At 43.9% G+C, this 21,202-nt stretch overlaps 1 long non-coding RNA gene across 1 annotated transcript; it reads left to right on the top strand.

Annotated features, from left to right (window-relative positions):
- The first annotated feature begins 6,027 nt into the window (after positions 1-6,027).
- LOC132669997 (uncharacterized) lies at positions 6,028-20,406 on the top strand. The gene is made up of 4 exons (XR_009606354.3): positions 6,028-6,152; positions 14,935-15,050; positions 16,173-16,281; positions 18,932-20,406. It is a non-coding gene; the product is annotated as an uncharacterized LOC132669997 (long non-coding RNA).
- Positions 20,407-21,202: the final 796 nt, after the last annotated feature.

The raw sequence follows: 21,202 nt of genomic DNA, 5'->3' as shown, positions 1-21,202 counted from the left end.
CTCCTGGAACTGTGAGAAAATGTTTTTCTATTGTTTTAACCCACCAAATTTGTGGTAATTTGTTATAGGGGCCACAGGAAATGAATACATCCTCCATTTTTCAGAGTAAAGGCCTGTAAAATTCAGGGTCCCCGGGTGGTTCAGTTGGTTAAGCCTCCAACTTCAGTTCGGGTCATGATCTTGCAGTTGGTGAGTTCAAGCCTCGAGTTGGGCTCTGTGCTGACAGCTCGGAGCCTGGAGCCTGCTTGGGATTCTATGTCTCGCTCTCTCTTTGCCCCACCCTCACTTGCACTCTGTTTCTCTCTCTCAAAAATAAGTAAAGTGTTTTTAAAAATTAAAAAAAAAAAAATAAGCCTGTAAAATTCTATGGAATCTAGCCCCTGTCAACTCCCTGAGTGCCCTCCTACATCTCTTCCTAGCCTCCTCAGCTCCAGGCACACCTGTCCTTGTCCTTAAACAGACCATGACCCATCTCCCCAAGGTCTTTTCTCTAGCGGCTCTCTCAAGCTGATGCTCTGGGACCTTCCTCACATCCTTCAAATTTGCTCAGGTGAGGTCTCTCTAGACCACGCTGTTTAATACCACACTGCCCTTCACCACCGACTCCTGATCCTCTTTGTCCTAATCTTTTTTTTTCTTTTTCTAAGTGCTCATCTCCTTTGAACCTGCCATGGAATTTACTTATTTATTATTTATTTATCCCTTATTATTCTTGTCCCCTATTAGAATACAAGATTCTCAAGGGCAGAACTGATTACCTATTTTATTCTCCACTGTGTCCCAAGCTCCTAGAATAGGTCCCGACACATGCAGGCATCCAATTAACATGTGTGGAAAGCGTGAATAGATGTCCTCAGAGTTCCTGTGACAGTAATATTAGAGATGCCCTCTTTTCTCCCCTTCTTCCACCTCCTTCCCGTCTTGGCCCTCACTATACTGGCAGAGCCAGTTAACACGGAAAGACACAGAATAGTCAGTTCAAGATGGTAGAGAACAGCTCGGTAGGTTAATGAAGGCAAAAGGTTCAACCTTCTCAACCTCTGATCCGGGGGGTGGGGGGGAGGAGTGGGGGGGTGGCGGCTTTTATACACATTGGTATGCAACACTCGTGACCTAACATATTTTTGATGGTTAGCCTAGAGACTTGTCTCTGTAGCAGGGAAAATAATTTCAGGCCCCAAATCTCAGGTGTCCAAAACATAAGTTTTAAATTTCTGTCTTGAGTCCCATTCCACCTAGTAGCAGAAAACACAATCTCACCAACTCAGGATAAACTCGGTCACTTCAGGGTTACTTCCTTAACCCACTTTCCCTGGCATGGCCTCTATGCCTAGGGGACTAGTAGAGTTTTGAGGCATCAGGAGTTGGCCACAGAGGTACCTGCACAAGCTATCATTTCCTGAAATGCCCATCCTTTTTTGGGCCTCAGCAATTACAATTCATAGTAGCTCCATCAAGGGCATCTTCCTGTCCCAGTTAAGAGGCCAGATCCAAGAATCACACCTGTGCCACTCTCAGCCACAGGAGAGAACAGCAGCTTGCCTCAGTTTGGCTGCCCAAGCAACCAGGTGATCTGCAAATATTTCTGAAGCACCCTCAACCCAGGTACTGGGGAGGGCAGTGCACAGGTCTGACCGTCTCTGCCCTCCAAGATTATAGTCTATAGGGAGGACCCAGCTCATAGGCACAAGAACAAAATAAATAAGAAGGGGTGATGTGGGATACTGTAAAGGGAGCCACAGGTGGGAAAGGTCTGCCAGAGACATGATATTTGACTTGAAACAGAATGATGCAAGGGAAGCAACCACACAAAAATCTGGAGGAATGGATTTTCAGGGGGAAGAAACAGAAGCACAAAGTCTCCAAAATAGAGATGATTTGGCCTTTTTGATGGAGTGAAAAAGGATAGTATAGCTGGAGTGTAGAGAAGGAAGAGAGATTGGAGAGAATTGTAGGAGAGAGGTGGCCATAGTGACATCAGCTATGAAAAACTTTGGAAACAGGCAAAAATGATTGCTTGGGTGTCCTAGCTTTGGCATCCCTCTGGTTCATCTTTCATTGTCTATAAACTACTTGGCAATGCTGTTAGGATGTGGAATACTGATAACAGTGCAAGTGATTCCTGCCTGTAGAAAAGCAAACTGTGTCCAGCAGGGAGGCAGGTGATTGTTCCCCTGTAGATATTGACCAGTTTGGCAACTATATTTATTTTCAGCATTCTTGGTGGTCTATGTATATGTGTTTTTTTGAATCCTCCTCTGAACTAGTCGTAATATCTTATTAGTTCCCTCATTATAGTGACATGTTCATTTTATATTTGTGTAAGAGTCAAGATTTCACCTTTTATAAGTAAGTATCTCTTGGAAACCTTAACCTCCTTTCTTGTCTTCCTTCCCTGATGGCTTTCTCTTATTCTCTTGTTCTGAACAAATCGTATGTCTTGGAGTAAGTCAGAAGCAGATGGCACCCTCCTCTGTGCAGAGAGAACACAGTGAAGACTTACCCTTGGTTTGCTCACTTCTGTCCTGGTTTGCTCACATAGGAGGGAGAGGAGAACCCCTATGGGTTCTTTAGGAAATGCATTGAAGTAGTTTTGGGAATGGAAAGGGGTCTATTTCCAGAGATATAAATGTCCTACAGTGCCCAAAATAGTCCCCCAAAAGGAATATATCCTATCCCAAATACCACAAGCACCCCCAGGGAGTAACATTGCCCTTGGGTGACATTGATCTACAGAATTTTGCTCTTGTATGTGGGGGCCTTAATGACTGCCCCCAAGAATCCTGCTGGGACTCAGACAACCATTGATTTCATTTACCAAATCACTAAATAGAAGCCAGTTTTATGGTCATATTTCCCCTCTGGCACGCAGAAATGGTTATGGCCTTCAATAAAGACTGCTCTCTATTGAGAACTGAGTTGAGTATATATTGTTTTAAACTTCAGCATCCTCCAATAAGATTTATATTCTTGTTTTGCTTAAGATTCACATTTTAATGTGGCAATAAAAACTAGTGAGATTGTTTCATTGTAAAGGATCCTATTTAGTTAATTATCAGGCCCCATGCCACAAATCACTGTATTGGGCTTCTTGTACCAGGGAAGGCTGTTATTTCTCCCTCTCCTCACATGAGTCACATGAGCCTAAGTTGTGCTGATGAGAAGAGCTGAGGTTAGAGATGGTGGGAAGAGAAGAGAGGAAAGAGATAACATTCCTGTACTGTGAACCCCTCCAAAAGGCCACCATGCATGCATTAATTCAGGAGGCAGTGTCCAGATTCTGGAGTCAGATCTTGAATCCCAGCTCTGTGACCTCAGGCACATTATTTACTGTCTCTAAATTTCTAGTCCCAAATAGGTTATAATGATGCTGTATTAACCTCCTGCCTGTGTTTTGAAAATTAAATTAGGTAATGGATTTAAGGAAGCTGGCACCAAGAAAAGCAGGGAGAAAGTGTTGGATCTTTCTTTAGTAGAGGCTGACATCCTTGAAAAGCATCCAGCATAATGTGCCTGATGTTTGCCAGGAGTCACCAGAACTGCAGACAAGTATCCAGATGACTGGGAGTAGACAAGAAGGCATCAGGAGGTTAGGGATTCAGGTGAGAATTTGAGCAGCGAGGAGCGATGTCTTGGGCAAGGGTCACGGCCAAATAAGGTCAGAAGCAACACATACCAAGAAGGGTGATGGACACACAAGTGAAGTGCAAGAGCGGGGCTTGTTATTAAACTGGTTAACTTCTGGGGGATTTCTGGACCACGAGCATAAAGCCCAGAGACTGTAGGTAGTTGACAGTGGGCTGCTTTACTTGAGAAGGAAAGTGGGCTAGGTGGGGTCCAGGACCACCAGGTGAAGGCAAATCAGATAAGTCCTTCTGCAGGGCCCTTCGGCTGAAAGCAAGCTCCTCTTCCCTTGGACAGACTTAAGTTTCCTACCTTCCCCACCCACAGGGCAATGAGGTAGTATTGAGAGCAGTCCTGACAATCTAGGACGGAAGCTGTGATCAATCAATGGCCCAAACATCAGTTCAGGGTGAGCTTTTCCGCCCTGACAATGATCTGGATAGCCTCAGAGATTTCAGATGGATTTTTCTCTCTGATGTCAGCTCTGAACAATCAGTAATGGCTGCCTGGAACGCTGTCTTGAGAAATGGCTTGAAGGCCACATTTGGGAAGAATGCTGTGATTGATTATTTATGTCTGCCAAGGGCTTAGAAATGATGAGTGAGGTATACTTGCTACCTTTTAGCAGGAAGTAGCACAGCCAATTCCTCCTGGCTTACAGCGGGAGCATGCCTGTAAGATGTTGGTGGAGGAGCTTACTCATTCGTGTATTCATGTATTCAGCATTTCCAGAACAGCCTCCATGGAGACAGCACTACTGCACTGGAGAGAGAAAGGGTGCCATAGGAAAAAGTTCCAAGGAATCTCAGAGCTATTTTACAGACCCAATAATGCTTTGGCACTTCATTTAGATTCAAATCAGCAAACAACCCCCAGGAAGTAAAAATTATTATCATCCCAAATTTGCAGACTAGAAAACTGAGTCTTATCTCCATTTTGGTAATAGTTGCTTTAATAATCCCTGCTGTAATAATTGTCACGTCCTCAAATGCACAGTCTTGCACATCCTTCACTGAAGGCCTAGAAAAGGATGAGATAATGCAAGTACAAAATCATTTGCCCTCTTTGTCATTTAACAGCAGCCCTCCTGACACATTGGCCAGCCCTCAGCCGAGCTCTGAGTGTTTCCTAAACTGAAGGAATGCGTGTTCGGTGAATTGGCCCATATTTTATCTCCCTACAAAATAGCTATTTAAATATCCCTCGAGTATGCACTTTCTGAATCATTAAGGTCTCAGGGTGCATCAATTACACTAATTTGGGAAAGTGATCACATTCATGCAGGGCTGTTATTTTTAAAGAAAAGACATTTCAGTGTATTGATGGGGAATCGGTGTCCGGAGTATATAGATTTCCAGTTATCCCCTGTCATGGCAAGAGTCCATCGGTTTCCTTTAAGAAATGAAGAACACATTATGCCTGGTATTAACAAAGATCAATTTCAGTAAAGGAAGACATCCAACACAAGGGAGTTAAACAGAGCTGGGAATAAATGACGTAATGTTTGAAGCGATAAGGGATAAGTCATGCTGGGACTCCAAGTTCTTGTATAAGTGATGATTAAATGGACTTTTTGTCCCTGCCTTTTGCTAGGGGTGATATTTCTTTACTGTAAAGTATAATGTATCTATTTTGGCATCGTCAGTGAAGTATGCAGTTAATAATTGGGCTTCTTAAAGATTTCAGAATTCTTTGGTCTTAACGTGAAGGGAGGGCCTTATCTTTACTGCTAACTCATTTCTGTTCTTCAAACCGAAGCGACAGTCTTTTATAAGAATTTGGCTTTGGGTGTTATCTTTCAAGAAAACAGTATTCCAAACTTCAATACAGTAAATAGAGTCAAACAGACACCATGAGAATAATATGGGAGATTTTGGAAATAGAGTAAAGATAAACTCTCTGCCGAGATGTGAGATGCAATGAAAGAAAAGGAAATGATGAGGTGAATAGGAACAACACTGGTGCAGGATTTCTCTCAGCGTCTCTTAAAAAAAAAAATGACAACGACAACTAAACCAGACTTTTTCTTTTTCTTTTGGGGTCCATGAAAGCTATTTAACAATTTAAGTCTATTCACATGTTTAAAGCTGGAGGAGACCTCAGATATTTCAAGATGAGAAAGCCCAGGGAGGTAGTGTGACTTACAGAGGATCACAGTGTCCCTTTCTCCTGGCTGGTAGCCATTTCTTGGTAGCTAGATTTTCATTTTTAAGAGGAGAATTCCGTTAAAACAAAACAAAACATTGTCCCAATTTTTTAAATTCTGTTTTTGATGGTGGTATTGACTTTTGAACATGCACCAGAAAATGAGCACTTTGATTGGATGCCAGGAATGTCCACTTGGAACTAAGCAGAATGCTGAGATTCTGATTCCGTGTTGCTTGAGGACTGGCACTTGTGACATCTCTAGCTCAGACACAGGGTCATGGAGGAGACAAGATCTAACCAGGAGAAAAGAACAAAGAACCTCATCTAAAAAAAAAAAAAGAAAATGTCCATTTCATCATTTTTTCCAGGCTAACCTCTAGGTAGGTACTTTTAAGGACTTAATCCGGAATGAGAAGGTGGATCAGGAGTCAGGATTCTCAACCTCATGGAGAGAGATGCACCCCAGGGTCTTCCTGAACAGGGAAGGGGCTGCCATCCTGACACCTGGAATTTGAGACTTAAGTGGGGCTTCCTACAGCTTTCTCCACTGTGAGCTGGTGCCAATGTTAGCAGGAAGGGTGGGCAGTGCTTATTAATGCAGGGCACACAAAAGAAGGGAGCCCAGAGGCCTGGGCTCTAGTCACTGCTATTTACCAGCTCCATGTTCTCTGGAAAGATCTGTCCCTGCCATTAGGCTAATTGACCTCAAGGTCCACAAGGACTGGCCACCGATCACCCCAGTCCAGACCCCTCCCTCCCCTCGTCCACCAATTGCCATGGCCACACCCTAAACCAAGCCACCTCCTCCCTCTCCCTTCGTGCTGCCTGAAATTTGGAATTTTCACTCCTGGCTGTCTTCCTATTTCTCTCACATGTTACCAGTCTCACAAGACACATTTTTCCATCCCTCAAGACTTCTAGTTCTCTGACTCTGCTGGGCCTTCTAGTCCATTGGTGCTTTCTGACAATCCCTCCTTTTGGACCATTATGTTTTTCATTGGTAGTTACTTCACAAACACTCTTCCCAATCCTCTCCTCTGCCCAGTGAGCGTCATCTTTCCACTGATAATCAGCATCTTGACAATCCCAACTTAAAAAATCCAATCCAACTACCCCTTCCTCAAGGTCTGCTGTTTAGTGGTTCCTATGAACGCCCATTGTAGGGCCATCCTTATGCATGAGCGATGCCAACCCCTTAACACCTGAAACTTTCTTATGACTAATTTAATCCTTTATCAGTTGCCTCAATTTCTCTACCCTGTCCCTGTTTGTAGTTTCCATTCCCTCATTTGCAGCAGATGGCTTGGCTTTATGTTCACTGAGAAGGACAGCAGTAAGGCAGTTCCTAAACTATCTCCAAGTTTCATGGAGTCTGAATGACCTGAACTGGGAAGGCCGGAGGGAAGTTCAGACAAGTGTAGCCTGAGCCAGAGGGAAGACAAGCCAAACCATAGCAGAGAATGGGAAACCAAAAGGATAGTCAAGGTAGGTTCCAGTGTAGGAGGTCCTGAAGCTGAGACAGCAGGATTCATGTAGACCCCTTCATGAAGACTATATCTGTGTTTCATTGGACTTCCAGTTCATTCCAAATCTCAGCTAAAGACATTAGTGTCTCCTTGGCCTGAAACTCTCAAATTGTCCAAACCACAAATAAATATGCTCTGAAAGAATTTTTAGATACAGAGTCATAGATGCTGTGTAATAAAGTTGTATTCTTCATATCAAGTTAGGCTGAGGGAACTCATCTCTGAAATTTTGCAGCTCAAATACAGCCCCAGCTCAATTATTTTCCCATTTGTTTTCATCATCTGACTTCCTAGCAGGTATAGAATTTTAGCCTGGGGAAAGATTTTCACTCAGGCATCCTGCACAAGGCATGGAGTTGTAAAGATACTGACAGATCAGGAGTATGGTGGGTTGAGTGGCCCTTCTATAGTTAGCCTCACCCTCGCCTTGTATTTACTCTCCTTGTTTTTGGTGATTTACAGAATCCCTAAGCAGGGTGAAAGAAACTAATGGCCCAGAGCAAAGGGCATCTGCTCATTGGATTTCTCTTGGTCGTAAGATTTTGATGTCTTTTGGCCTTCCCTGATGCAGGAAGATAATCAATAGCAAGTTATATTTTTAGATGCAGTTTTTGAGAATCTATTTCTCATTGTGGAAAAAGCTCAGTGCACAGACAGGCCTCAGGGACCCTATGGCCAATGTGAAGGGCTTTGTCCTCCATGAAAGTTCCTGGACAAAGTTATTGAGCCTTTCTCTATGGGCATGTGTAGTGAGAGAGGGATTATGAAGCAGACAAGAGAAAGTTTCTATATAGAAGAACCACAAGCTTCTATCCAACCTCTGAGCTGAATCAACAACCCTGGAACTCCAGTTGGGTCACTGGGCCTCCCTTCTTAAGAGATAAAGTGGAGAATAGATATTGGGTTAGTGGTCAGGGGGCAGATGAACCCACCACCAAAGAGAAGAACTACTGGTCAGTAAGGAAGCTGTGGGCCAAGGCTACTTTTCAGATATGTTTATCTAGCCATCGACATGTTTAAGTTTCAAAAAAAAAAAAAAAAAAGGCAAGTCAGAAACCCCTTTAAATGAGTATATATTCTTCAATAAGCCAAATGTTTGTTATTTAAGGAAGCCTTGACAATTTATTCTGGAATAAAAGTTAACAAACTCTGTGATGTCAGTAACAATGTTTACCTGTTAAGTTAGTTGATTTATAATAGATACGTTCACTTACTTCCAAAATAGACTTAAGAGAAAACAACCAAGAGATTTATGGTGGCATTTTTCACCTCTTACCCTCTTTTTTTGAAGTAGGGCTGAGTTTCTTATTGAAAGTGACCCTGAGTGACCCTACCTCCATGGCTTTAGCTCTCACTGGGTTCTGGTCAGAAGCCTAGAAGTAGTAATGGCTTCCCACTCTTTGTAGTCTCTGGGTGTTTCAACATGCCTTGCTGTTTCCCTGACCACACCTTTGTAAGAAGGCTTTTTGTTTAATGAGTGTCCTCATTGTATTTTGTTTCTTGCTAGGACTCTCATTGCTATAATCTCCAACATGGAAAACCTGTATGGTTGTAACACTTAAAATAATCTCTGTTTTTGGACCAAGTATCATCAGTTTACTAAAAGAACTAGTCCTCTTTGCACTTGTACAGTGTGATATTTATGCGAGTTTCCATTCATGAAGCATCACTGAGGAAGTAATAGGCATCATCAATCCCATCTCACAGGAAAGGAAATGGAATCACTGGAGTTTAGGAATTTGTTCAAGCTCCGTGACTAATTGAGGTTACAGTGGCTAAGATCTCAGCTCTCCAGCAGGCTCTTCTAGCCCAAACGGTTCTGACCCACCAGCAGCCAAAGGAAGATGGAATCTTTATTATTTACCCTTCATCACTTTCTAAAGACTTGAGAGAAATGTTTCTGCCAAAAGGCCACCCTTAGCGCAACTTCCAACTTCAAAACAACAGATCTCCTTTCAAGACCAAGTGTGATCTTCTTCCCCTTTATTTCCACATAAGAATCCCCGCAGCTTTTACAAATCATCAACATTTTACATTAGGTTCTATTTCAAAGATCCTTCAGAAATGCTGACTGGGAATGGCCAAGCTGACTTTAGCAAATAAAAAGAGTTCTCATTTAATCATTTCAGGTATGTTTCTCTCTTTATTTATCTTACTCTCTGCCTGTTACCCTGTTTCTGTGCGTCCCTCTTTCTTTCCTCCTCCTTCTCATTCTATGAAAGAAAGTCATAAGAGGCCTCAGTTGGACAAGCTGACAGTCCTTTGTATGTTGAGGCACCTAGACACTAACAGTGGGAAGTCGTTGTTGCCTCTAGGCCTGTGACCAGAGCCCATGAGAACTGTAATCATGGAGGCATAATGGCTCAGCCCCTGCCAGAACTATGACACTGAAGCAGGGAGAAACAGGAAAGAAATACCCCAGTCTCTCTTTCCTCTCACCTCTGGTCTCCTGCTGGTGCTTCCCAATGGCCAAGACCAACTGTAGGCCAGAGGGCCAGGGAGCCTGGGCGATGCAACCCATACTGGTAGCTTTTTGGGCTAACAGCAAAGTAGAGATGAGCAGACAGTGAATGAAAGCAATATAAGGGGGCAGCAGATGGGGAACAAATAGCAAATAGCCAACATAGAGATGACTCTACCTACTGACAACAGTAAGACTCGTTAGTGGGATGAGTGAACAATATTTTAGTTCTTTACTTCAGCCTCTCTTCCTCCTTCCAAAATAGTGTTGATTCATTTCTTGATGAGTTTTAGGGGCCCAGAGAGAGATTGTTTCACTCTCTGGACACTTCTGTTTTCTCTACTCTCTCTGTGGCTTATGCTCTGTTAGGTGGAGCAATTGACTTTCTTCTTTCGTGAAGTTGTGTTGGGAACTGAATCTTTTTCTTTCTCCTGCGTTCTCCTTTGCTAAGTGCTAAACAGGAAGACTGATTTCCATAGATAGACCCTCAAGCAAGCCACGGCAGAGGTCTACCCCAATGGCAACCACAGATGTGGCAGGCTTGCTTCCATCCATCTGTGGATCACCTGACACAAGAGATACTCTTACCGTGAAGCTAATGAAGTTTAATTATCAGCACACCCATCCCACTCACATAGGTCCCTCCAAGGGCCTTGCAAGGGCCCCAAAATTTCATATTCATAATGTGTTCTTTTTCTTAAAGAGGGTCCTCACAATTATATAAACTTCAGGGCCAAAAAACTTGGGCCTATCCATTCCTCTATATCTTTGCCCCTGAAGACACCTTTTCTACCCATGACTAGCCTGGCAACATTTGCAGATTCCAAAGCAGAGCCAATTAATATACGATAGATCTATTGGCAGAGACTCCTCAGACATATGGTCCGGTCAATGGGCCCAAACAAAGGAGCAATGGCAAGGTGTCACCGCATCCTAATAAAGCTGTGACAGTGAAACACAGTCAGTGACAACGGATGACAAAGGCAGGCTGCTGAGGATTGGCCAGTCACAAATGAAGCTCTGATGCTCTGCAGTTTAATAAACGTTACATGCGACACCAGGGGGGCAGTCACCTCCTCTGATGGCCAGCCAACTTGTACACCTGCTTTTTGGGGAGGTGCAGTGAGGAGAGCACAAGCAGACTTGCTCTGCTAGCCTTGCCAGGACAGAACCTGGTCCAGGCTGCGGGCAGCCAGCGGGGGCTCTGCACCTGGGTGTATTGTGGATGCCAGCCCCAGGTTAGGTCACAGAGATGGAGTTGTGGATCATTAGTTCCAGCCCCGGCTAACACTGCCAAGACCTGGGTTAAGTCCTGGCCAGTCAGGCTTCTTTTCATTCACAGTCACAAAGTACCTGTTAGGTCTCATGCTCGTGGTGCCTTCAAGAGTGACTGAGTTTAAGTCACTTAATGCTGATCCTTCCCTCCTCAGAAAAAAATGGCCAAAGATGCCATCTAGGTTGAGAACTTAGTAGGTGACAGCACTGGTGATGAAAGAAAAAACAATGAACAAACCTTTCCTTTTTTGAGAGAGAAAGAGAAACAGAGCATGTGCGCACAAGCAGGAGAGGGGCAAAGAGAGAAAGAGAGAGAGAGAATCCCAAGCAGACTCGATACAGGGCTCAATCTCATGAACCATGTGATCATGACTGAGCTGAAATCAAGAGTTGGACACTTGGGGCGCCTGGGTGGCGCAGTCGGTTAAGCGTCCGACTTCAGCCAGGTCACGATCTCGCGGTCCGTGAGTTCGAGCCCCGCGTCAGGCTCTGGGCTGATGGCTCGGAGCCTGGAGCCTGTTTCCGATTCTGTGTCTCCCTCTCTCTCTGCCCCTCCCCCGTTCATGCTCTGTCTCTCTCTGTCCCAAAAATAAATAAAAAAAAAAAAAAAAAAAAAAAAAAAAAAAGAGTTGGACGCTTAACCTACTGAGCCACCCGGGCTCCCTGAAAATTTTCTTTATATTGGTTTATCATTTCAGTACCTACCAGTACCTTATTTAGGGACAGAAGAGGAAGAAGAGAGCTGGAGGAAAGAGGAAGGAGGGATGAAAGAATGTGATACTCACAAGAGGGATTAAGAACAAAGGCTCTGGAGGGGTAACTAGCTCTATGACCTTGGGCAAGAAACTTAACATCTCAGGGCCTTAGTTTTCCAATTTTGTAAAATAGGAATAAAAATAGTGCTTACTTCCTAGGAGGCTGTGAGGATTAAAAGAATTAACACATGTAAAACCCTGTGTGTGTTCCTAGCACAAAGGAAGAGCTCCATAAATACTAATAGGATTTTTTTAATGTACTTGCATAACCTCTCAGGCTAGGAGCTACCATCTTTGTGGGACTAAGCTCTGTCTTTGCATAGAAAGGACTAGGGCTCTGAGTTTACCAGCCACAGGGCATTGACCCCTTCACTATCCCCTTCAGCACCTTCCATCTGTAAAGTAAGAATGCCAATAATCTCCGTTTTAGCAAGTTTGTTCCAAGAAGCAAATGAGGCAGGAATCATGCCGGAGTTTTTCTTCCCTGTGAAGGACGGCAGAATGGCTGTGTTATTTGGAAATCATAAAATTAGTCAGACACTTGTAGTTTGCCTGAACCTTTTATGCATGAACCTCTGTCCTGTGATGTGTGTTGCCGTACTGGATGCTCAGGCTCCCTGAGAAAAGCCAAACTTACCTCTGCAGGCTACTGCTGCCCTGCAGGGCTCCATCCTGGAGCGAATTCACTTCAGAAGAGTCACCCCATGGTGGGGTGCTAAGGACTGGTCCCAAGCTCCGACATCATGAGTCGCTTTGAGCTGCACGTTGTGTCCACGAGCTCTCTAGGCAGCTGGGCTGCAAGGAGGTGCTCTCAGCCTCGAGGACAAGGACAGGCTCACCGTGGCCCATGTTTGCCTGCTCCTTTCCAGCTGGCAGCGCTGCTTAATGAACTGCGCCCAGAGTCACAAGGAAAGGGGCTTTTTGATGGGCAGAGTTATTAGCGCTTCGTTCTAATTATGCCTCCTGGTGTTTTCTTCACTGTGCCCCTCTCACTTCACCTGACGATGCTGTTAGCGTCACCCAGACAGGTTGGTGATGAGCACACTGAACCGCTGCTGATGGGGATGAATATCAGGCCGACTGGAAAACAAAGCTTGTTAGCCTTCTCTTTCTTGTGTGAACCCCGTAAGCCTTTCTGGCCTTGCCTTGTGGGGAGCCCAGAAAGGGCCTCTTTTCGGAGATTTCTGGATGGAATGTGATTTCTAACATCTGGTGCAGACAGCCCATTCAGGAAAGGAAAAGAACAATCCTTCAGGGGGCTCCTTAATGTCATGTCAACAATGTGGTAAGAGAAGGGAGAGAAGCAATACACCCAGCCCTTTCAGGTAGCTCTGGGCACAGGGGACCGAGACAGGAAGTGCGAGAGGGACAGAAGGGAAGTGACCATCTTCTCCTGTAGAAACGACTCCTGCCAGTCTGGATCAGCACTGTGAGAACTGTTCTCAGAATGAGAGGGATCGCTCAAAGGTTAGAGGTTATTGAAGGAAGGTTCTCATGGTGGCGAATTCTCTTGACATGTGTCTGAAAAATGTTTTTTCTTTCTCTGTATTGTCGTGAAAGACATGTTCACAGGGTATACCATTTTTGATTCTCAGCCTTTTGGAGCTGGGTTTCCTCTACTTTTGGCTTCTGTGTTGCTGTTGGAGAGGCTTGTGGCTGTCAGTTGCCGTTCCTATGATCCAAGTTCCCTCTCTGGCTGTTTTTAAGATCTGTTCTTTGCCTTCGGGGTGAAGGCAATTTTACAAAAGTGTGTCAAAGTGTGGATTTTTTTTCTTTGTTATCCTGCTTGGGATTTATTGTGATTCCAACCTGGAAAGTCCTCAGCCTCTACTCTTCTAATACTGCTTCTTCCTATTTTCTATACCATCTCTTTTGGGAAACTCTGCTTGACTCTCTGGTTGACCTTCTCTCTCCTCTGCATGCCCATTTCTCAGGCCTGTATCAGTGGGAACCCCAGGAGACTGGGGCTGACACAGTTCTGTTCTTCCAGAAAGAATTTGCATTTGTGCTGCTGCCATCTGCCAGGGTGCTTTCAACATCGGGCTGAACTAATTTCCTGGTAATTAATCTCCATGCTTTTTCGTATACAGAGATAGTGCAAATTCAAGCCCCAGACCTGCCTGGAAACAGTTCTGTGGTTGGGATAGTTATTTGGGAGAGATTTTTCTTTTTCCAAGGGCCAAGGCAGGCTCAGACAAGTTTCCTCGTTTGTGTCCTTGTGAAGCAGAATTTTCTTTCCTTCCACTGAGGGAGTAGTGTGTGGGGAACCCCTGCCATTCCAACTGCCCGTCTCCCACAGCATGGCCACGAAACCCAAGGCACTGAAATAGATGAAGGGGTCCGAGAAACCCTTAAGGACAGTTGCTGTCTTCCATGGCCACTTTATTTTTATATCCTGAGTATTTCTCCACTGCCCCAAGGGTTCTGAATTTTTAAAACATATTATTCATAAATAATTATTTAAATTATTCAATTTAAAAAATTGTTGTTTGCTTGTTTAGTTTGGAGTGGAAAGGTTATCAGGATTTCTGGTCCAGTACATCTCCAGAAATGGAAGTCCACATCTCCACGTATAATCCCCTCTCTGAAGAATTCTCCAACTTCTCACTCATTTGATCTTCCTTTTGTTCTCTGTGGGCTGGCATGTGAGTAGCTAAAGCTCTTCACCATTAGCAGAGACGGCCCTCATCACAACAGGAGGCATGAACGGCAATCTCGTATCACGTGGGAAGAAAGTGTTAGAAGCCCTGTACGTTTATCTCAGACATTGCTTAGTTTCCTTTTTTTTTTTTGTATATGCTTTATCACATGCACATTATGTTAGTATGGTAGTACATGCTTGCAATCTATTAATAAATAAATATACATTTTTTTAACTGATAGGAGTATATAGTCATGAGAGTTTGGACACTCCACTACCTTCTGAAGTCGTTGGAGGTCATTCTCTCCATTCCTACGACTTTTATGGCTGGAGAGAAAACATTCATTCAGAACTTTGCAGACACTGAACTCTACTTCCTCAGTCCAAAAACAAAAGGTCTGGCATAGATCATGATAACATTATATTATATGTTTGTAATATACTGGGTTCTCCCAGTACCTTGCCTGGGGCTGTGTTAGCTCCGAACCTCCACTGCCTTTCCAGGTCTATTTGGTGCATTTCCTTGGCCCGTCCATCTGTGTTCCCTGTCTGGGGTATGTTTTCAGGCCTCTGAGGATACATTTCACCCTGGAAGTGGACACAAGCAATCAGAATTCAAGGTAACTACGCAGCCAAATGACCACTGCCAAGGCTTTCTACCAACAGGAGCTAGAGAGTCAAAACTCTCTTCTCCGTATTGAAGCTGAGTTCCAGTCTTGAAGTGCTTTCCTGATGGTGATTCTAGAACCCTCAATTCACAATATGACTCCAAATGGGTCATATTGCAAGAAAATAGTCAGTCTGGAGCTATTTACTGTTCTTAGTCTTAGAAGATAGTAAACAGAAGGCTTACATGACAAATATTATAAAATATATGTGTGTGTTTGTGTATAAATTGGCATAATCCATAGGTTTCATGCCATCCTAAGAAAAGCTTTTAGATACAGAATTGTGGTACTCTGGTTTATCAGTATGGAGAACTTATGGTACAAATGAACAAGAAATTTTGTACTATAGTCCTTGTGTGCACTGTCCCCATCATCACACAGACACATGAATTGTGGGCATGTCATAGCTGGGTCACTCCCCAAGTCATTCAAAGCTGAATCTGGCATCATTTTGTTCTCAGAATCTTTGAGAACTCTGGGTCCATTAGTGTGGATGAAAACAGGTTTAGACCGCTTTATGACAGTGATGTTATCACCTCCTGTGTGGTCAAGTGAAACAAACGTGGTCTCCAAATAGGCTTGTGTTTTCTGAGCTAACAGCCCTCCCCTGTTTATATTTTGTCCTTAAGGAGGATATTTTTTAAAAGCCTATTTCACAGAATCAATTTTAGTGGGCCCTTTAGAATGGGAGGTGAGCTGAAGGCGGTTCAGTTTGTTTTAACAATAACTTCAGCTTATTGAAGCAAACATTAGTGTATCACGTCCCCATATGGCAACCATTAGAGACAAGGGAAGCTTAAGAAGTGTATTGCTCTGAGATATCTCATAAAAGAATTGTAGACATTTTTATAGGACCTAAAGATACCACCAATAGAATAAGGACAGAACCCATTTGTAGATGATAGGTGAGAAGAGGAAATCTTTGAGGAATCGAAAGGTCTTCCCTCTACAGTATACAAGGTAGAAGAGCGTTCAGTTGAGAGGTCTGTGGTTCATGTGCATATTAATTAAGTAATTTATTTTCTCAGTCAAATCAGTCAACCGATGTCGATTGACCACCTACTATGTTCCCAGATGTGGTGGATTCTGAGGATGCAGGGATGAACAAGACACAATCCCTGCTTCCAGGACTTGCACACGGTTGATGGACAAGGAAGGAGGCCACTGAGTGAGAGGGGAGACTGTAAGTAGTAGACTGGGTGGGGGTGATGTGCCAATACATGTGGGGGATACAGGGATGCTTCATACCTGACCTGCCAGTGCAAGTCTGTGCTGTGGGTTATTCCAAGCAGGCAGAGCTGGAGGTACAAAAGCTGCAAGAGGGAGAAAACAGGGTGTCCTTGAGCAACTTCAAGTAGTTCTTTTCTTTTAATGTTTATTTATTTATTTTGAGAGAGAGCTCAAGCGAGAGAGGGGCAGAGAGAGGAGAGAGAGAATCCCAAGCAGGTTCTGTGCTGTCAGTGCAGAGACTGATGTGGGGCTCAGTCCCATGAACGTGAGATCATGACCTGAGCCAAAATCAAGAGTTGGACACTTAACCAACTGAGTTTACCCAGGTGCCCCTGCAAGTAGCTCTTTATGGCTTCCACTAGTTTTAGGAAGGGAATGTCAAGAGGTTACACTGGAGAGGTAAGCAAGGATCCAGACCACAAAGAGACTTTGGTGATTCCCAGCAGTGGAAAATCATTGAAAGCTTCTAAGCAGAGGAATGAGGTGATCAAATTTTCATTTTAGGAGGATGGTGTTAGTAGCAGTATGGGAAATGGCTTAGAGCCAGGAAAGGTGAGGATGGGAGGCCAGTTAGGAGCCTGGAAAGGCAATCAGGTCAAAGGATAAAAGTGGCTTGAGCTAAAGTAGCTGACGTTGAGATAGAGAGCAGTGAACGACTGACGATGTGTTAGGAGGGTATAATTAGCAGGACTTGAGAATGAGTTGAATGTGGGAAAAGGAAGCAGGAGAGAAGCTAAGGTTAAATAAAGCTTGTGTTACTGGCTGGGAGAGATGTAGTGTTCACTTACATGGCAGACACTGGGGAAAGAGGGAGTCTAAAGGGGACACCACTGCGTTAAATTGTAGAGATCTCACATTTGTCTCTGGGCTCTCCAACAGACTCTTACACATACATTTCTCAAGCGTGGTACAGGGAACTGGCAGGACTTAGAAATGTGGGAGCCCCCAGCCTATGGTTGGTAACAGAGACAATGGGAATGGGATGAGATTATCCCAGGTAGAGAGTAAAGAGGGGGATCTGAGGACAGACCCTGAGGGAACCAGCCTAAGGATCATGAGGCAACCGGAGGATCAGCAGAGAAGTAGGAGACCAGGAAAATATGATGCCAGAGTGAATATGTGAAGGGGTAAGAGGAGAAGGGGGAGAGAGAAGGGAGAAAAAGGGTGAAGGAGGGCAAGTGTCCATGGTTCCATAACTAGCAGATCTCCAGTGGCCTGGGCGGGAGCAGTTTTGGTAATGTGACAGGAGAGCAATTGCAGAGTGAATGGATGGTGGGAAGTGGAACCTGGGGACAGGGCTAACTTTCTCCTTCAATATTCTACCTGTAAAGGGAAGGGCAGATGAGGTGGTAAGTGGAGGAGGGTGATAAGACACAAGGAGCAAATGATAGGAGAGATGAGATGATTCCAGTGCTGATGAGAAAAGAGCCAATAAGGAAGAAGGGGCTCAGGAAGTAGGAGTCAGGGTGATGATTAGAGAGGGGTCCCTGACAAGAGGGCTTGCCTGGGTCCAGAGTGCAGGGGCGGGGCAGGCTTTAGACAGAAGGGCAGACCCAAGAACCACGGAATCCCAGGCGCATTCACCAGTGTTTATGCTCTCACTTCTGGAATCAACTTGGGGTCAGCGAGGTGGCTTCACTCACTGATCTTGGCTGGACTTCCCTGTCTGAGACTCAGCAGTTGTCAGCTAATCTGGATGAGTTTGTGGTAACTGGAGTGACTGAAGTACTCTGTTCCATAAGAACCTCAGCCTCATCCTGGGACCTGTGGGCTAGCACAGCTTGTCATTCTCCTGGTGATTGTGGAGGCACAGGGGAGCAAGCTCCAGTGTCCACACCCATTTGCAGCCTGTTGGTCGTGTCTGCTAATAACTCTCTGGCCAAATCACGTCACAAGGCTGAGTCACCCACCACACGTGTTGCAAAGTTAAATGGCAGAGAGCACAGGTTCAGGGCTGGATGAAGAATCTCTTAACACAAAGAGAAATACGGTTTTGACATTTTGTCAAACACAAGAAGAAAAAGAAGTTTGCAAGTATCCAAGGGAAAAAGACAAATTAAAGGCTTAGCCATTCCCTCTTCCATTCAGGCCAAGGTGCTGCTGTATTATTTATGTCTGGAAAGGTTAACACTCAGCTGTGGTTAATGAGTAAAGCAGTCTGGAGGAGAACAGTCCGTGATAGGGTCAGCACTACCTTATAAAACTTAACGACAGCAAAGTCAGCTTTATTGCTTTTGTAGAGAGGGAGAAAGCCCTCTACCACCTCGATGGAGTAGGTTGAATCTGCTTTTGGGCAAGAGAAAAAAAATATTCTCTCCAAGTCTTGTTTACAAGAAAAGAGTATTGAACTGTGGAAGAGTTTAAGAACGTGTGTGGGGAGATAGGAGTGTTTGCCAAAGAGAGGACAAGACAGATGTGGGTTACATCCATATTATACCTGGACAGGCAAGAAATGAGCTCCTATCTACAAAGCCAGATCTCCCAGGGCCAAACTGAAGGGTTATACCGGGGGTCAGGAAGGCGAGTCTGTGATGAGGATGTTCTCCCCATCGGCTTCAACCATCCCAAGTGACCATCACTTGCCCTTCTCCTCCTATTTCCAGGCAGGTCCATTCTACATATACCCACCTCTGCTTTGGAAGCAGAACTGAAGCATGCTGCTGTGAATTTTATAAACAATTCGCCAAGGTGTACACGGTTGTCACCTATGGACCTTGTGCTGACATAAATTGGGGCTCTACACGTGGCATCTTTCACTTCAGTGTAGTGTGAAATATGCCCTGTTGGGACATTGATGGAATATAGTACCCGATTTTAACTAAACTAACTCTCAGAAAATGAACACTTGGCTTTAAAAGTTTCCTGCCAAGAAATAGCAGTTGGAAGATTTATGCGGACAGACAATGTGGAAATGGCCCAGCTGACCATGAGCCCAGCACGTAAATGGGCTCTGGGTCAGCCATGCTGCGAGGTGCAGTAGTGGTGATCTGATCACTTCTGATGAGACGTCAGCCAAATGAAAAACATGGAAACGATGATTCTTTGAAATACATGTTTACATCCACTGTCATTAATCTGCCTCAAATGTTAGGCTGCATGTGAGTAGGAAGTCACCATGAGTAGCAGAATGTCCAAAAAGTAAGCATTCAGAATGAAGACACAAACTTCTAAAATAGCGTTGGCATTATTTTAGGTTGGGTGACGCCCAATCCACTATTTTTTTTAAATGTCAGTGTACAACAATTAAGAAGCATCTTTAAGGGTTTCTTAGAAGAAGCAAAAGATCATGCATATTTTTTCTGTGTTCTTCCTTCTATGGTAAAAATGGCTGAAACAGATGTGGAAAAGAATACGGTCACAAACTAGAATGGATTCCTTGATCAGCAAATAGTATTTAAAGATGCACGGAAAACATGGATGAAGGTTAGAAGAAATGTGTACAGACGAATTATACTGAGTGGGAGGTTTGTTATGCTTTGGGGTGAAAGCACAGATGTCTGAGTTAATGGTATTACTAGGTTATTTTTCAATAATGAACTTTGTAAGAACAAAGTGTGTGTGTGTGTGTGTGTGAGAGAGAGAGAGAGAGAGAGAGAGAGAGAGAGAGAGTCACTAATGGAATGAGGCACTAAGAAGATGTATTCTCCATAGAAAAATGGCTTCTTGAAAACTTAGTGAATGTTAGCACCAAAGGAACAAGTGGTTTGATTGGAGGAAAAAAGGATTTGCAAGTCAGGCTACAGATTTGCCCCATGTGTGAAATTCTTTAATTCATTTGTCCTAAGCAAGATATTGCAGCAAAGAAATGAAAGCCAAATGAGTGCCTGTGTGGCTCAGTCAGTTAGTAGACAGACTCTTGATTTTGACTCAAGTCATGATCTCACTGCAGTGGACTCCAGCCCCGAGTTGGGCCACATGCTGAGGGGCCTGCTTGGGATTCTCTCTCTTCCTCTGTCTTTGCCCCTCCACTGCTCATGCTTGCTCACACTCTCTCTCAAGATAAATAAATAAATAAATAAATAAATAAATAAACGGCAATCGCTATCAAAATAACACCAGCATTTTTCACAGAGCTAGAAAAAACAACCCTAAAATTTGTGTGGAATCAGAAAAGATCCCAAATAGCCAAAGCAATCTTGAAAAAGAAAACCAAAGCTGGAGGCATCACAATCCCGGACTTCAAGCTGTATTACAAAGCTGTAATCATCAAGACAGTATGGTACTGACACAGAAACAGATGCTCAGATCTATGAAACAGAATAGAGAACCCAGAAATGGGCCCACAAATGTATGGCCAACTAATCTTTGACAAAACAGGAAGAAATATCTAATGGAATAAAGACAGTCTTTTCAGCAAGTGGTGCTGGGAAAACAGGACAGCGACGTGCAGAAAAATGAACCTGGAACACTTTATTACACTATACACAAAAATAAACTCAAAATAGATGAAAGTAAGCATAAGACAGAAAGCCATCAAAATCCTCGAGGAGAAAGCAAGCAAAAACCTCTTTGACCTCGGCCACAGAAACTTCTTACTCAACACATCTCCGGAGGCAAGGGGCACAAAAGCAAAAATGATCTACTGGGACCTTATCAAAAGAAAAATCTTCTGCACAGTGAAGGAAACAATTGGCAAAACAAAAAGGCAACCAGTGGAATGGGAGAGGATACTTGAAAACAACATATCAGATAAAGGAATAAAGGACTAGTATCCAAAATCTATAAAGAACTGACAAACTCAACACCCAAAAAACAAATAATCCAGTGAAGAAATGGGCAAAAGACATGAATATATATACTTCTCCAAAGACATCCAGATGGCCAACCGACACATGAAAAAATGCTCAATATCACTCGTCATCAGGGAAATACAA

The sequence above is a fragment of the Panthera onca genome, chromosome B3 (assembly GCF_046562875.1).
Source record: "Panthera onca isolate mPanOnc1 chromosome B3, mPanOnc1 haplotype 2, whole genome shotgun sequence".
NCBI classification, from domain to species: Eukaryota; Metazoa; Chordata; class Mammalia; order Carnivora; family Felidae; genus Panthera; species Panthera onca.
This window is presented reverse-complemented; position numbering and strand designations above follow the sequence as displayed.